We start from the raw sequence: 12,732 nt of genomic DNA, 5'->3' as shown, positions 1-12,732 counted from the left end.
TAAAGAAGATTTTATTAATATATTAGAATGGGTACATTGCATTTTAAATTAATATGGTCTTAAAACATGATGCAAACAATCAGAATATTGTTCCTGGTGGGAAACGCCGAATGTTAACACGAAACATTTGCCATTACCTTGCTGTACTGTGGTCTTTCATAATGCAGACGTCAGCTGCCTGCTCGACCTATCGGTAGAAATGTGTTTGATAACCAGCTGTTTTACTAAATTCAGTGCAGTCCTGTATCATGATATGTATCGTATCGTATCGTGGCATCTGCATATCGTATCGGGGATGATCACGCTAAGTCATCAGCCATCACTAAGTATCATCACTGTAGATTCTGTAGGTTTCATTAACAATCAGTTTGAGTTTGTGTTGAACAGAAGAAGGTGTAGAGGTAATGAGGTGAGAATCAAACCCAACACTGACATCTAGTGTCTCTGGTCTCATCAGCACCGCTAATAAACCTCCATATCAAATCCCACAGACATACACTGGAGAAACCACATAGTAACGTCCTGGAAACCACTTACAACATAGCAACAGGTTTTGCCCAGGCAAGTACTTTATTTGCAGTCTGAAGGTTTCATTTGTTCTTCTTCAGCACACTCTTCACTCCTGCTTTCCCACACACAGTGGAAATGAGACTGATAATCATCTCTGTAAATTCCAGCTCCGCTCAGAGGTGCAGAAAGCAGTGACACGCCACATAAACAGCCAGAAACTGCACGCTTTCAAGCCGGGGCAGATCGCAGGTATGTGAAGGCCCTTCAGCAGGATGATGGTTAGAGAGGGTGTGGAGAGGACACATCTGACGTGCGTGAGTTATTGCCACACAATCTGGCTTCATTAACATAAAACGAAGGCTCAGACAGACACATGCGACGACAGTCCAGACTGGGCTCCAGGAAGACTGGATTCTTGACACTTTTGTGGATTCGTCGAAAAAAAGCCGCAATGCTAGATTTACATAGTTTGATGCATTTAACACATTTAAAAAATATGAAATGTTATTGTGGTGCGGTCGCAGCTCATGCGGTGATTGAGTTCGCATGTATCGTTATTCAGATCAGTGGGGAAATGCTCAGAGGTTTCTCCTTCGTAGCTCAGCATTAGATCAGTTCTGCATTTAATCAGGCATTGAAGGAGACGTGTTTGAGTTCACTTCAGGGAGTTAGGCTCAGTCTAAGATCTGTTTTGAAACTCTTGAGTCATATTATTATATATACGGTACAGACCAAAAGTTTGGAAACATTACTATTTTTAATGTTTTTGAAAGAAGTTTCTTCTGTTCATCAAGCCTGCATTTATTTGATCAAAAATACAGAAAAAAATGTAATATTGTGATATATTTTTACAATTTAAAATAATTGTTTTTAAATGTATTATACTTTAAATGATCATTTATTTCTGTGATGCAAAGCTGAATTTTTAGGATCATTATCACATGATCCTTTAGAAATCATTCTAATGATGATTCATTATCAAACTTGGAAACAGTTCTGCTGCTTCATATTTATTCAGGACATGATACTTTTTTAGGATACTTTGAAAAAAAAAGAAGCTATGTTTTTAAAATATAAATATTTTGTAATAACAATATACACTACTGGTCAGTGATTTGGGGTCAGTCATTTTTTTTCTTTTTTCTTTTTATAAAATCAATACTTTTATTCAGCAAGGATGTGTTAAATTGATAAAAAGTGATAGTAAAGAAAATATATTATTATAATTATTTTTTTTTTTTTATAAATGCAGTTGTTTTAAACCTTTTATTGATCAAATATATTAGACAGCAGAACTGTTTCCAACACTCATAATAAATCAGAATATTAGAATGATTTCTAAATGATCATGTGATCGACTGATGTTACATGTGACACTGAAGGCTGGAGGAATGATGCTGAAAATTCAGCTTTGCATCACAGGAATAAATTATTTTTTTAAGTATATTCAAACAGAAAACTATTATTTTAAGTTGTAATAATATTTCACAATATTACAGTTTTTTCTGTATTTTTTATCAAATAAATGCAGGCTTGATGAGCAGAAGAAACTTCTTTCAAAAACATTAAAAATAGTAATGTTTCCAAACTTTTGGTCTGTACTGTATATTATAATTTTTCCCCTTCTTTTAGTCTCAGAGTTCTCCTTTGTGATCTTTCTTTCCTGTTCTTACATTTGTGCATGTTGTGCTCACCGAACTCAGAACAGGAAAGGTTTATTTTAGGATGTTAAAGAATCTCTTTCTCATAACTTTAAATGCAAATATATTTGTTGTATAGTTATTTTATGCACACAAAAAAAAAATAAAAAAAATTGGTTGGAGAAAAAATAAAAATAAAATAGAAATTAATTAAGGATAAGTATTATACAAATATTTTTTTACTCACATTTTGTACTCAAAATAGCATGGCTTAACTAGAAAAATTATAAAATATGACCATTTTATTATTTTGCATGACTTGTATTCAAGGACAAAAACAAGTTGAATAATAACAAGAAATATGTTAATTTTTTAGTTTTATCTCATTTTAAATCATCTTCAGGCCCTATGTTTGAGAAAAGATGATTTTTCCTTCCTCAGGTTATTTTCGTGCATGCATGCAGGGCTCAGAAACGTCATCTCGGCCTGTTGCATCATCTCCATCTGCGGAGATTTCCTGTTGATAATCACTGTCGTTTATTTTTACAGCATAAGATGACTTTTCACATTTCCAGGCTGCGTTTCCATAGTCGGTTCCTAGACATCCAAGGGCAGGCCAAAGACAACTGGTCAGAATGAAAACCTGCCGCTATCCCCAATGAGGAACCGAGGCTGCGGCAGGCGATTTATTCCACTCAACTAATGTCTAATGTCTGTCTGGGCAGATGAGAAAGAACTTAGGACTTCCTTTTTTAGCATGTGCATGGAGCAGCGGCCGTGGTTTGGTTTGGGTACAATCAGCTGCCGTTGGGAAAGGAGGGGCGAGTCGTGTGCCTGTGGAGGAGAGACCCATATAGGAACGTGATGTGTTCGTCTAGCCGTGAGTCACTCTTTCTGTTTATCTGCAGGAAGCCTTGCAGAAATCGGTTCATGGAAACCATCCGGACACCACGACAAGCGTCTTTTCCTCCATGCGGGCCGCCGCACTCCACTTGAGGAATTCTGTTATGGTGGATAAGGAAAGACACCTTCCCGAGTGGTTTCCCTCTGGACGTCGTCCCCTTTCATTATGACGACATGCTCCACATCAGCAGCTGATCGGACAGGAACAGGTGCATGCTGAGTTAGCATCTCATTATTTATGCTTGTATTACACAACTCTGTTACTTAAGTGAAAGCACAGATACTGCTGGTCAAATATTACTTCATTGCTAGTAAAAGATATAAAGACAGATTTTTATACACAACTCTGTTCGTTACTGTCCACCTCTGCTTGTAGCACAGAGAATCTCACAAAACCAGTTCTGTGCCGTTAACATTTGACGCCTAAATGAAAAGTGAAAAAACTAAATACAAAAAAAAAAAAAAACTGCAAAGGTAGATAGATGCTCATAATTTCTCACTGTAATGCTAAATAAAAAGTTATCTTATATAAATTTTGTTTGTGAGAAAAAATATAATTCTTACTTTGAAGCTAAATAAAAAATAGAATGTTATTCTATTTAAATTAGGAAAATTGAGTGTAATTTTTGCAATGCAATTTCTGATGCATTATGATAAAATTGTAACATTTCCAGGGTCACATTTCATTACAAAAACATAAGAACTATAATTTTAGTTTGTTTATTGCAACTTAAGTTAAATTATATGTTTTTGCATTGTTATTTGCAAATGAAATATACCAAATATCCATATATATATATATATATATATATATATATATATATATATATATATTATTATTATTTTTTTTTATTTTTTTGTAAATTGATTAACAGGTTAATTAAAAAAAAATATTGAATCACAGTAATCTCCATAATGAGCATTAATAATTAGAAGGGGTTACTCTAGTGTCATGATATAAAAATGTCAAGATGCCACAAATAAAGACTTAATTGTCTTAATGCTAAATAGGTTTTTTCTTTTTCTTTTGGAGTTATATGTGACCTGGACATGTTCTTGACAGTTTGCGTGACGTTCACTCATCAGCTCATTAAAGAAAGCGCAGTAATAAAACATACAGCACACATGTAGAAGAATCTCTAGGGGACTCGTAATGACTCATGTCTGACTGTCACATCAGCAGAGCTTCATTTGCTTTAGATGATGAAGCTTCAATTTCTAAATCATTGACACCCCTGGAGCAAAGAGACATTTCAATGATTGAAGTTCCCACAATCCCACACATGTACATAGTTATGCACACAGACTTCAGATTTGCTCAGCCTTCATATTTATCTGTATGACTCCTTCTAACATGTTCTCTACTATTTACTACACGTGTTAGAAGCTACCTGTATATACAGTACAGACCAAAAGTTTGGACACACCTTCTCATTCAAAGAGTTTTCTTTGTTTTCATGACTATGAATATTGTAGATTCTCACTGAGGGCATCAAAACTGTGAATTAACACATGTGGAATTATATATGGAATTATATACATAACAAAAAAGTGTGAAACAACTGAAAATATGTCATATTGTAGGTTCTTCTTTTGCTTTGATTACTGCTTTGCACACTCTTGGCATTCTCTTGATGAGCTTCAAGAGGTAGTCACCTGAAATGGTCTTCCAACCGTCTTGAAGGAGTTCCCCGAGAGATGCTTAGCACTTGTTGGCCCTTTTGCCTTCTGTCTGTGGTCCAGCTCACACCTAAAACATCTGGATTGGGTTCAGGTCCGGTGACTGTGGAGGCCAGGTCATCTGGCGCAGCACCCCATCACTCTCCTTCTTGGTCAAATAGCCCTTGATGCCTTCAGTGTGACTCTACAATTTTCATAGTCGTGAAAATAAAGAAAACTCTTTGAATGAGAAGGTGTGTCTAAACTTTTGGTCTGTACTGTATATATGCAATTGTATATGCATTGTGTTAATGAGTGCAATATAAAAGCAATATAATATAGCATATATATATATATATATATATATATATATATATATATATATATATATATATATATATATATATATATATATATATATATATATATACGCTTTTATCCAAGGCGACTTACAGTGAACTCAGGCTATGAGTTTTTACCTATCATGTGTTCCCGGGGAATCGAACCCCCAACTTTGCGCTTGATAGACAATGCTCTACCAATTGAGCTACAAGAACTCTGTATATATATATATATATAAACAGAGAGATATAAATACATAACATATATAGAATGTTTCTTAATTTGCAAATCTCAATGGGAAAACAAATAATTTTCCTAAAAATAGACATAGTAAGGAGAACAATATATAAATATACTGTATATACAATGTGGGTTATATGACCCTGTTTATTTTCTCATTGCAAACTGGGTTTCGTGTCGTTTCATATTGACTTCAAAGTTAAATTGATTTGCAAATGCGGTCGTTTATATGTGAGCTGTTATTGCTTTCACAATGAAACTTGGGTGGCTGTCGTCAACTATGTTTGGTTTTGCAGAGACAATTGAACCCACAGCAAGTCATATTTCAGACGCTGTCATGCCAATAACCTTGCGTACTTGATATGATGCTGATAACATCGACAGACAGTTCCAGATCGACTCTCTCAGCTGCGTAAATCTATTCGCAGGGGTTTGCCAGGACTATCCTGTTATATCCTGGCAGTGATGGGATCCGTTCTCATAAGAATGAGCTTCATCATGCCAGTGTGCACAGCAGCAAGAGTCCAAGAAAAGCTTGCACATAGCCGCAAATCTAAAAGCAGCCGCACTGACCATAAGGCTGACAGCCCGACCGTGACCGCCAAGAGCATCGAACACCTTTGGGTGACGGCCGACCGCAGGAGGCGACGACGTCTGGGAATCCACAGCTCATACTGACCACACAAGCAAACTTTACACTGCACAATACCGTATATAAAACCAATAATCCACACGTATGCAAGGCCAATTACACAGTGGATCTTTGACTGGGCTGCTTTTCAATTTCAACAAGGTCTTAGAGGATATATTAAATTATGAAAGGTTTTCTTGCCAAGAACAAAGGGGCAGACATGAATGCCACATAGCATTGGGGTAGCACATGAAGCTTGTAAAGATGCTCTGGTGGAAAAACCTTGCGACACCTCTGTTGACTGAACAGAAGCTTCCTTCTCAGTTGATCGCTGTGCTACCGCACACGAGAAACCATAATTTGTGGCTTTCCCCCTCCATTTTCACTTCTCCATACACTCACCATGTTACAAAATGCGTTTGGCTTTTAAAGCTCTATCTTTCTGTGCCTCACAGCGTCCTTTGGACTTTCTAAACTGAAGTGTTGGGTTTGAAGAGAAGTAAATTCTACTGATTTTTAGTAGGGGTGTAACGGTTCATCGATATGATGTCTGACGATATGATGCACCGATGCCACACGTAAAATATCGATATCTGTGCTATAAATGTGTACCTTAATTGGCACTGTCCACATTTTTATATAATGTCCGTCTATGCATTACCACCAATGCGTGCATTCTCATTCAAACTCATGTATCAGGACTCTGTATAAGGGCTGTCCGAAGGCCAAGGTGAGCATAAAAGATGCTCGAGATTGTTTGTGGTACAGTTGAACAATGTGTGAGAAGTTTTCAGCGCACACATCTGAAGCATGTGCATGCACACAGACAGCCGTGTCTAGATCACGCAAATACTGAATTGAGCTCTCTTCCGCTCTTTTGTGCATGGATGAATAAATACAGACAAAATTACTTCAAAATGCGCGTTTTGGCGAATATCCTAGTAAACACAGTCGATTAGGGATATGTCTTAACCAGTGTTGGGGAAAGTTACTTTTATAAGTAATGCATTACAATATTGTGTTACTCCCCCAAAATTGTACTAACTATGTTACTTATTTACTTTCTATGGAAAGTAATGTGTTACGTTACTTTTGCGTTACTTTTTAAATATGAGCAGGGCTTGATTATTCTTTTTTTATTATATAAGTTCTATTTAAATTAAATATATAAGCCGTTTCATACCAAAAAGTGTAATGAATAAACCTCGGGCTGAAGGAAAAGTAATTCACGTCTGTACAGTGGAACGTTTTGATATTTTTTTGAAAATTAAAAAGTAACGCATTACTTTACTAGTTACTTGAAAAAAGTCATCTGATAATGTAACTAACATTAATTGTAATGAGTTACGCCGAACACTGGTCTTAACGTAAACAGTTCAGAAAGAAAAGGCATGTGTATCAGTATATTAAATCCATGCTTCATTCTTAAAAGGGAAAAGTGAAATAATTTTAACACTGAGCCCATAGTAGCAGCCAATTTTTCCAATTGTTTATTTACGCGATGTGAAAATTTTGGATAAATGTTCATGTTATATATTTTGGTTGCATTTGTGAGTTAATAAGAATGTAGATGGTTGTTTAAAATAGATATATAATATCAAAATATTGATATATCATATCGTATCAAATCGTACCGTCTAATTTTTTTTTAGGTATTTGCAAATATCATATCGCTGGGTATGAGAATCAATATCGTATCATATCGTATTGTATCGTGACAAACCATCTGATTTCTAAGCTTATAACCCCTATTTATAAGCATGGCTTCTTCATTCCTAAATATGATTGGTTGGATCTCTCGCTCCGTTTAGATTAGAGGTATTGATGTGATCAACCACAGCATAATATCAGGTCAGTAGAGCCTTTAAACCACCTAGTTTGTGCTTCTGGATCTTAGCTATTATACATACTTTTTATTAATAACAAACAGGATGAAAGAAACGCTCTCATGTGGTTGAGAATGGCACAAAGCTAAACTCTATTTGATGCGTGTTACAAATAAATAAAAAATGCTCCTAATATAAGCACTGTTGTTAATTGATGGGTGCCAAACAGCTGATAAAAAAACATTGCAATAATCCACAAGTAACCCACTCCAGTCCATCAGTTAACATCTTGTAAAGCCAAAAGCTGTGTAAGGAACAAATCCATCATTAGGATGTTTTTTTATTTCAAACCATTGCTTCCGGCTAAAATACAAGTCAATGTCAAATCTCAATGTTAAATGTTTTCTCTCACATCAAAATCCACCCACATATTTGTTTAGAGCAGTTTTTTTTGGTTGTAAACAGCACTTGATCTGTGCAGATTTCTCTCCTGATTCAGATGAGACAACTTTTTCTTTTTTCTTTTTTTTGGAGGAAGCGTTATGGATAATGAAGTCATATTTTAGCCGTTCCTAACAATTAATTAGTTTCTTACAAACACATGGCTCTTGGTTTGACAAACTTAATCGATGGACTGGAGTGGTGTGGATTATTGTGATGTTTTTATCAGCTGTTTGGACTCTCATTCTGACGGCACCCATTCACAGCAGAGCATCCATTGGTATGTAAGTGATATAATGCTATCTGAAGAAACTAACTCATTCACATCTCTGATGGCTTGTGGATGTGTATATTTTCAGCATATGTTCAGTTTTAACAATTCTTCCTTTAAATTGTCAAAAATCTCTCTACACAATTGCTAAGCTCATAGGTTGAGCTCCTATGATGATAAAATAAGTTCATGTTTGCTTTGAATAAAAGCGTTTACCAAATAGTTCAAGAAAATTTTCTCATTTGCATTGCACGATGACAAAGTGTTTCTACAGTTATTGTCTTTCCGTAATGAGTGTTTGGAATATCTGTGGTAGGATTCCTGTAGGAACAGGACAAAAACAAATCCTTTCAGTCTCCATGTGGCTCACTGGTACCTCCTTTTCACTCAAGCGCATTTTTTGGTTTGTCCACAGATAACCCAGTTGGCATCAAGATCCGTCCGCATGAGGAGCTGCACAATCCACATGTAAGCTTTATGTAATGTTAGAAATGGTACACTGTGAATCATTGTTTGTTTATTTTTTTATTATAAAACCTGAAAAGACTGAACTCACAGGGTCATGCTGACTATTCCAGCTTTAGCAAACAGAACTTTGTAACTTGAGTAAAGAGAAAAAAATCAAGCAGAAATGTATTCCCAGTTTACTTCCAGCAAATTGTCAGGAAAAAGCCTGGAAAAAAGGTCAACCTAAAATAAAATGTCAACCAAGAAAATCCAGAAAGACAAGTTTCCTAAAAATATACAATTAGCTTGTCACTATTGCACTGTTAAATGAATAATTTCAACCCTTATAGAACTGAAAAGTTAGAGCTAAACCAATGTAATAGACTGTTAGAATTGGATATTTTCATTCATCTAGTTTCTACATGCTCTACTAAGCAGTTTTGCTAATGCTTATTTGCACACTTGAGTCAAGTATGTACACTAAGTTTATTAATTATAAATATTCAAATGGATGTTTTACTACCTAGAAGTCAAGTCAGATTTATTTATATAACACTTTATACAGTACAGATTGTTTCACGGCAGCTTAATAGAGATAAACTGTTGCAAATTTAGTTGCAAATGTAAAGCAGCTCTGCAGAAGACGATAATATCATTCTTCAGCTCAGTTAAAGTTATGTTCTTAGCTGATAGATCCAATGCAGTCAAATCACCAAAATATCATCCAAAAAGACAAAATTTTAAATGCCATGGATGAATATTACTTAAAATGACAGAATAATTACAAAATTATATTTTACTTTAAAATTACAATTTTCAACTGAGATTTGGAGCCAAATTACAGGGGTTAAAAATGACTTTAGAAAGATGGCAACATAATTACTTTATTTTAAACTCTATAAGTAAAATATGTTGACTTCAGCAATCTTTGTTGCATTGTATGACAACAGTGAATGTAATAAAAGAAATGCTGAAAAAGCACTTTTTCGCATAATTTTTCAAAGATATTCACAGCCTTTAAGTGAGGGATTATTAAAGATACGTATTCATAAGTTTCAGCTTTTTTGCTGATCCACACTTTTGAACCGTAATTACAAAAATAGATAAGCATTCAAATTTAGGAGGCAGCTGGCTTGACCAAGTGTAGCAAATGGCACAAAAATTAAACACCGTCCTTTAAAACTGCCATGTCACTCATGCATATCACATCGGTCACATAGCATTTCTTAAGTCAGCATAGTTTGTTAGTACAGATTGAAAAGTTAGTATGTTTCTGCAGTCCAATAGACGGCAGTGCAGTGGTGGCTTGAGTCTGTTGAATGGTGATTTAACGCTACATCGTCCCCCAGCTATAAAGTAAGTAAACATTGTCTCCATCTTTTACTCTCACAGTGAGCTTATCATACTCATTTGCTGCATTAGTATAGCCCTATGATTTACGTAATGCAGAAATTCATTGAATATTAAACAAAAAAATACAAAAAAACATTTAAATACTAATTCTCATCTTCTGCATTTTCATTTGATTACCAGAAAATACACGCCACAGAATTTAGGAAAAAAAAAAAACATTTCATAAAAATATTTGTAAAAAATTGTTAAATACCATGCATTCATTACGTATCTTTGTTTGACCGTTATCAGTGTTTGATCGTCCACAAATGCGTTTATGTATATACAGTATATTCTGTTTATTTATATACTGCATTCTATATACATTATCAGTGTGTCCACACAGAAAGAATATTGGCCGATGTATCGATATTGAACGATGTATCGATAATGATGTATTGATATTTTTTACTCCCTAATATCGGTATTGGCACTGGCTCCCAATTCGCTCCCAAATTGGTTGGACTCTAGTACTTCGGATGTGTGCGCTCCGAAACCCTATATCAGAACTTTAAACTAATATGGTTTTAAAATCATGATTTCAGTGTGATTAGACATGACAATCAAAACCAAACAGATGTTTGTTGGAAGAATATCTGAGGTACAAGCTGTTAAGGCACAGTCCTATTCTGGAAAGGGGGCAGGGAGCCAACGGGGATAACATCATTTTTCAACACAAAGTTATAAAGTTATGTTCTAATCCGATAGATCCAATGCAGTAATTTCATCCAAAAAGCCGAAATATTAAATGCCATGGATGAATATTTACTTGAATCGGCATTGGCTTCCAAAAGCCCATTTGCATTTAAAGATCCATGCACAGAAACAGCGTGGTTTGCTTCCAGTCAAAATAGGCATTTTCAAAATGATAAATAAATGATCTGTGGGTTATTTTGAGATCAAACCCTCATCTCTCTCAACTCATCCTTTATCTGACGCACCCATTTCAGGTTTTGGAGTCTGTAATGAGAAGATGATCTGAATCAGGTGTGTTTGATTAAGGAGAGATGGAAAACCTGCAGTGTTGGTGGGCCTTCAGGAACGTGGTTGGGAACCACTGCTTTAAAGGATGCAAAAGTGTGTTGACATAAGCCCTATTCGGACGGGACTAGTTTTACAGGGGGTCGTTAGAGAAATCTGCGTTTCACAGATGTACTTGGTGATTTTAATCCCGTCCGAATCTGCCACGTCTGTGTTTTTCTCACACAACCTCTGTGATAATTCCAGAGCAAATTACCTACCGTTTTTCAGCAAACTCAGTGATCCTCTGAGAAAACTAATCCCGTCCGAATGCGAATGTCTGTGATTGCCCGTGATATTTTCACAACGCGTTTCCTTGTGTGTTTTGGCCAATGTGAATTACCGTAGATGCTCTTACCGCGCGGATGTTTGATATATTTGCTTAGAGGCAAATAAATAATAATAAAAAAATAATACAAATAATAAAATCAAGAGCAAGATCGCGTAAACTGTTAATACCGGCTAACGTTACTGTAATATCAGCATCAGGTAAGATTACTCATGCTCATTTATGTACTCAGTTACATAATGTTTTAATTACATTTAATAAAAAATTAAATTAAAAAAAAGGAAAACAAGTTAAACTAAAGGAACCACACATTAACATGGTTTTGCTATACTAGCCATTTAGTATTTATTGTTTAATAATACTAATGGCAATCATTCTGAATGAATGCAATGCACGCATACAGAGCGCGTGATCTCTGTGATCTCTGTAATAAACATGGAGATACTAGTCCCGTCCGAATTGGTACATGAAAATCACAGACGTCAGGTGGTAAGAATCGAAACTCAAACGTAGTGTTTGATATCAGTGCTCTGCCTGATATTTGCTAACATGTTCACTGTTGTCTCTACCTGAAGGTCAAATGGTGAGAAATGGAATGTCTCTTGGTTTCCTAAAAACCAAGGAAAAAACATGGACTTTCCACAGAGTACAGCGATCCGTATGAACAGGAAACAATAACACTGCGCTTGCCTTATGACAAGAATCTAACGTTCATGTGAGCTGTCGCTCCTGTCTTCACAGCCTCATGTTCACCACATCGGCTCAATCTGTCTTTGTGGTTTTCTTCTTTGCCATGAGAATATACGTTTCATATTTCACGTTTCAGATGGGCTTTCACAAGAGCATCATTCAGTGGTTTCATCAGTCCAGCACACTTCCTTTAAAAACACCAAACAGACGTTGGGAACTCTGTGTTGTGATGCTTAGATTGTGCCGTGTTTGCTGACCCATTGACCGACACTGAGCTGCATGTGCATAAAATAGAGGTGCTCCTAAAGCATTCCGGAGGCAGACTCGAAAACGCAAACCAAGAAAGTGTCACACATGCTGTTGTAAACAGGAAACACTGGAACTTTAGGTGGCCACATACATCCTGCTGGGTTGGTCGATGGCCAGCTGGC

The 12,732-nt window shown here is 35.8% G+C and overlaps 1 long non-coding RNA gene across 1 annotated transcript; it reads left to right on the top strand.

Moving 5' to 3' along the window:
• The first annotated feature begins 631 nt into the window (after positions 1-631).
• On the top strand, positions 632-10,261 carry LOC128013712 (uncharacterized). The gene is made up of 4 exons (XR_008183390.1): positions 632-759; positions 3,059-3,262; positions 8,879-8,931; positions 10,190-10,261. It is a non-coding gene; the product is annotated as an uncharacterized LOC128013712 (long non-coding RNA).
• Positions 10,262-12,732: the final 2,471 nt, after the last annotated feature.

The sequence above is a fragment of the Carassius gibelio genome, chromosome B25, assembly GCF_023724105.1.
Source record: "Carassius gibelio isolate Cgi1373 ecotype wild population from Czech Republic chromosome B25, carGib1.2-hapl.c, whole genome shotgun sequence".
Classification (NCBI taxonomy): domain Eukaryota; kingdom Metazoa; phylum Chordata; class Actinopteri; order Cypriniformes; family Cyprinidae; genus Carassius; species Carassius gibelio.
Note: the sequence above shows the minus strand (reverse complement) of the source record. Positions and strands in the feature narration are given on the sequence as shown.